The sequence below is a fragment of the Panulirus ornatus genome, chromosome 43 (genome assembly GCF_036320965.1).
Source record: "Panulirus ornatus isolate Po-2019 chromosome 43, ASM3632096v1, whole genome shotgun sequence".
NCBI classification, from domain to species: domain Eukaryota; kingdom Metazoa; phylum Arthropoda; class Malacostraca; order Decapoda; family Palinuridae; genus Panulirus; species Panulirus ornatus.
Window position 1 is genome coordinate 3,078,652 of NC_092266.1, and position 6,016 is coordinate 3,084,667.

Below are 6,016 nucleotides of genomic sequence, written 5' to 3' on the forward strand. Positions count from 1 at the left end.
CCTTGCTCAGGAACAACACTTTTAGGTAGCACGCATGCATCCTACCTTGTAGGGTGAGGAAGTCTGAAGAATTGGTAGTTGGGATAGGAGAAGCTTGGGTGGCAAGGGAAGGAGCAGCAGCAACTGTTGCGTAGAGGTGAGGGTTTGTGGAAGGAGGTGAGTTGTTTTTTTGTGCCTGACGCACTGCGCGGAGTTGCTCCTTGTGTTGGCACAGCCAACGTCACTGCCTGAGCCTTGCACTCACGAAAACCATGACCAGTTTCCGCGCATTGACTACAGGTTTGGTGGGGTTCTTTACAGTTCTTAGTTTCATGTCCGTATTGCAGACATTTGTAACATTGTTGAACGTCGAGATATTCATCTTTTTTCAGGTATTTTGCGGGCATAGAGATCATGGGGAACAGGATTCCCCGGGAGAGCAGGCGATCGGCCTCGGTCGGGTTTGAACATTGTATCTTTATTAATCTGGAGTTATTCAGTTTATATACGGTGATGATGTTAACGTCATTGTTTTCACCATTGATGGCTTCAGCAATTTCCGTGGGGCTGAGGGACAAAATAGATGCATCGACATTATAGCTAATAATGGTACATCTAGCTTGAAGGGGGCAGCGGTCTTGAACGACTTGGTAATTTGTTTTAGCTAATTCATCAAGGAGAGGTTTGGATAGGATTTTATCTAAATCACTATCTTTACCCAAGCAAAATTTAAACTGGTATTTGTTCGTAGGGAATTGAATAACCCTAGTAGGACGGATCTCAGTGGTCTTAAATACGATGGACAGGAGTTCGAACGTGGAAGGGGGAGGACAGTCAGTTTTGAGAGATTTTAGTCGTATGTCGGGTCGTATGTCGGGCGGCATATTGGTGGCATCAGTGTCCTAGTACGTGAAAACGTGAGTGAGGGACGCTCAGCGGTACAAGGTAAGGGAGAGGTAAGAGATAGTTGGTGGCATCGGTGTCCTAGTACGTGAAAACGTGGGTGAGGGACGCTCAGCGGTACAAGGTAGGGGAGAGGTAAGAGATAGTGTGAGGGTCTCCACCCCGTCAGGTGAGAACTGCTCCACTCCAGCCTCCACTCCTTAGGAAAATGAGTTTTCCAGAATGGGGTAGGGAAGCTGGGGTAGAGATTGCTCAAACCTAGCGGTCGAGAGATGGATGATGGATGATAAACCAAATGAAAAAAAAAAAATAGGATGAGAAAGATTGAGTGGAGGCAACGCAGGGGTGTAGGGTGCAGCGGCGAGGGTGGTGAGGGAACAGCTTGGCTGCGTCAGCTCACCGTAACTGTCGCCCGCGGGAAGGAGGCAATGTTACTATCCGCTTCTTTCTCCTCCCTCTTCTTTTTTCTGTCTTCTCTCTTCTTTCTTCTGTCTTCTGTCTTCTCTCTTCTTTCTTCTGTCTTCTGTCTTCTCTCTTCTTTCTTCTGTCTTCTGTCTTCTTTCGTCTTCTTTCGCCAGACGGACCTTAACGAGGAGCGTAATATGGAGGAGAGGATGGAGGAGGTGGTCCACTATGATGATAAACCTGCTGAGTTCTGGCAACGTGTCGTCTATGGTGACGAAAACACGTTCACCTCAGATGGTCATCCACAAACACATTATGTTGGGCCTAACACCAGGCTACTCTCTCTCTCTCTCTCTCTCTCTCTCTCTCTCTCTCTCTCTCTCTCTCTCTCTCTCTCTCTCTCTCTCTCGTGGCTGCCTATTCCTAACAATAGGTGCCTCAGCTTCATCCATATCCATAGATTGGTGTTGTCTGTAGGTTGGAGAATGCCTCACTACTGCAACGTAACTGAACGTCAAACAAATTGAAGGAAATACGTTATCCCACAACATAATAACTATCTGCAGCCTTGTTATCCTACAACATAGTAACTATCTGCAGCCTTGTTATCCTACAACATAGTAACTATCTGCCGCCTTGTTATACTACAACATAGTAACTATCTGCCGCCTTGTTATACTACAACATAGTAACTATCTGCAGCCTTGTTATCCTACAACATATTAACTATCTGCTGCCTTGTTAGGTTTCTACTGTATATATGTCACACAACCGTAACTAGTTTAACATATTGACATGATTCAGCAACACCTACACAAACGTTAATGATCAATAAAACCTCCATTATGATGTGGTATGTTTGACATACACACTTCACTATCACTTATATAGTGACAGTGGACGAGTCTGAACGATTAATTATCGTGCCCTGGCAACCTACCGGACGCACTGGGACGGTGCCAGGTCACGATGATTAAACCTTCACACTCGTCCACCATGACTATAGATGGGTTAATGATGTGTGGCTACTGTATGTTGCCACATGTGCCACACCTGCAACGACCCCGGACGGACCCGTGCTGCCGCTGCTGCTGCTGCTGTCATCGCCGGTGGTGTGGAGACGTGGCACCACAGCGACCGACCGACGTCGTCCTGGAGTACACGTCACATGGTGACGTCAGCCATGTCTGAGGCTGGACTGTGTTAGCACAGCGCCAGGATATACTCGTTGTTTATATATTAATAAAGATGTGAAGCAGGTCTTACTTTGGTTTTCCTGAACATATGACACAATATATTGTAAATATAGTATTATATTACCTGAGCGTAATAGAGTATATGATTTTGCCTAACAATCATATTGTAATGATGGCCAGTCAGCGACCAACCATACATAATTGTCATACATTGCATTACACAGGTGATGTGTATTAACGTGACACGTGAGGTGTTTGGTCACGTGATTAGATCCATGATGTGTGTGTGTGTGTGTGTGTGTGTGTGTGTGGGTAATAAGCACATGACGTCATCCGTTGATCACATTATCGGCACACAAAGATAGGCCTGTATACGTCACCAATGTGAATCACGTGACCCACTGGTCTCCCATGATAAATGACCAATGTGTATGACCAATGTGTGTTTATATAAACATATGTTAACAAGGGGATATCGGTAGTTGGCGATATATGGCAACTCCCGACATCAGGGCTACCAACATGTGCTACGACCGACACTAATATTTCAGTGAGTTTCGTAGTGTGTTGCCAAATGTTTCACTCATATTGTACACCGATACTTTTGTGATGTAGTGTACATACTGCGTCTTATATACTGACATGATTTTCATTGTTCACAAGATACAAGGAGGAATTAATGACCACTTAGCTGAGCCTCAACAATACTGAGATATACAATACAAAATGTCAAATGTATTAAGAATATGAACGAGGGGAAAGAGAGGGGGGGTGGGGGGGTGAGGATCTGGTGGAAGGTCAAAGTGGTGGTCAGGTTAAGGTTGGGTCACCGCTGCCAGACGTAGCGTAACACAATGTTATTAATGGTCATATCTGCAGTGCATTACACACATGTCTCACTCCCCACAGGTGTTAGTGGTGTCATGTCTCACTCCCCACAGGTGTTAGTGGTGTCATGTCTCACTCCCCACAGGTGTTAGTGGTGTCATGTCTCACTCCCCACAGGTGTTAGTGGTGTCATGTCTCACTCCCCACAGGTGTTAGTGGTGTCATGTCTCACTCCCCACAGGTGTTAGTGGTGTCATGTCTCACTCCCCACAGGTGTTAGTGGTGTCATGTCTCACTCCCCACAGGTGTTAGTGGTGTCATGTCTCACTCCCCACAGGTGTTAGTGGTGTCATGTCTCACTCCCCACAGGTGTTAGTGGTGTCATGTCTCACTCCCCACAGGTGTTAGTGGTGTCATGTCTCACTCCCCACAGGTGTTAGTGGTGTCATGTCTCACTCCCCACAGGTGTTAGTGGTGTCATGTCTCACTCCCCACAGGTGTTAGTGGTGTTATGTCTCACTCCCCACAGGTGTTAGTGGTGTCATGTCTCACTCCCCACAGGTGTTAGTGGTGTCATGTCTCACTCCCCACAGGTGTTAGTGGTGTCATGTCTCACTCCCCACAGGTGTTAGTGGTGTCATGTCTCACTCCCCACAGGTGTTAGTGGTGTCATGTCAAGATATTTCCTACAAGTGGCTTCTGTCTGACGTGTAGTTCATTCATATTTACACAATATCCCCTGCATGACCTGACCTAAGACTCGTATTACTCTTCATCTCTTGTAACTGATCCAGAATGACAAAGTTCCCTCCATCCTCACTGATCCTGGCGACTGAGCCCTCTGGCTATATATGCTTCCTCCCTGATTCAAGCCTCATATATATATATATATATATATATATATATATATATATATATATATATATATATATATATATATATATATATATATAAGAGCAGTACATATGAATTTTTTACATTGTAGTGTTAGAATTAGGAGGCTGTTTACGGTGAAGTATGAAGATGAGAAAAGTACAGAATGGTATGGTTATGTAGAGCGGACGGCAGATAATAGGTGTGTCGAGAAGATACAGAGCAGGAGAGCAGAGGGTACAAGGAGAGGCAGACTTTGGAAGAGATGAACTGATGAGAGACAATTTTCCTTACAGGGAAGTATATATCAGATGAAGATGTCAGAGCAGTGACTGGGGTTGGATACAGTGGACACATGGTAACTATGGATCTGGTGCGACTGCCGACGTTGATCTCACAAGACGAATCAACTTACTGTAGTGAAAACGTAAGAATCACTTTCCGAAGTGTGGAAGTCCGTGTGTCAATCTGACCGCTGGACACGGGTTATGTAGTTTGTGTGATGTTATGGAAGCTTTATGTATCTGGTCCACCTGATTAAGATGGGAATGAGTGATAAAATGTACTTTACAACACATTGTACTTTACACAATAACTGTATATGCAAATTCATGTGTTTTGTTAAAAGTATCCCAAAACATATTTCATATCCCAAGCTAACTGATGTTCCTGCTTGAGAAATTAACGTTTTAGTGTTTGTGATTTTTATGATGATAATATACAAAGAAAAAATATAACATTAGTAAAGCTTGGTAATACAGGGAAGATAACATGCCAGACACCACTTGCAAATGACACACATTAGTCTGTATAAAACAGTATCATATGGAAGTTCATATGCTTTTGCATTATTTTCATTGGGTCGCTTACATCCAATGCCAGCTTCTGCTTCTGCTATGGGAATGGAAGTGTAAGTGATAATACAACGTACAACGTAAATAGAAAGATATGAGATAAGAAATGTGAGGTACTCAGATAAGAGGAGATGCCAGACACCACTTGCAGAGGACAATCTTTGTGTCACTGGAACCACACCAAGTTAACCTAAATTGATATATCTCAAGAAGACTAAACCAGAGATTACTTAACTGTCTGAATTACACATCTAAGTGATACTCAGGATTATCTTAGGTAAAACCATTTTCTTTTTTCCTGGTAATGTCATCGCCCTCGATGGGAGAAATCTATTACAAAAGACAAACTTTCTTGAAGCAATTGCATCGCTGCCGACACTAAGAACAATGCAGCTGAACTTGTCAACAACTCGACAGAATTCTTTGTTAGTCATGTTTACACTGAGGCGACCGCAGCTCCTACATAGGCCTCTCGATAGACCGTCACTAAGTTACTGGTTCACCGGTTCACTGGTAAAAGTATCTGATGTGTATATCTCTCTCACAGTCATGTTCACTGAAGATGGACACTCTTGTGTGACGATGAGAGGTCCATTGAGGGGCAATACAAGCATCAGGCTGAGAGAGAGAGAGAGAGAGAGAGAGAGAGAGAGAGAGAGAGAGAGAGAGAGAGAGAGAGAGAGAGAGTTCAGGTCGACATCTTGATCTGTAGGCGGTCCGGTAGTATGTTTTGTATAAGTGATAACGAATGTTAAGTAACGTAATATTTCGTGGTGTTAGTAAGACCAGCTGTCATTACTTACTTAATAATTATGTTACATGACACTTTATTGGCAAGTGTACGTTGTGGAGGTCCATGCAAGATTCTGTGTAACATATATTAAATACAAACACAGCAACTGTGTCAAACATGAACAAGCAACATTTACGGGAAAATTGTCATGTCTTGTGACCTGTAGACACTCACCCTCTCCCTCT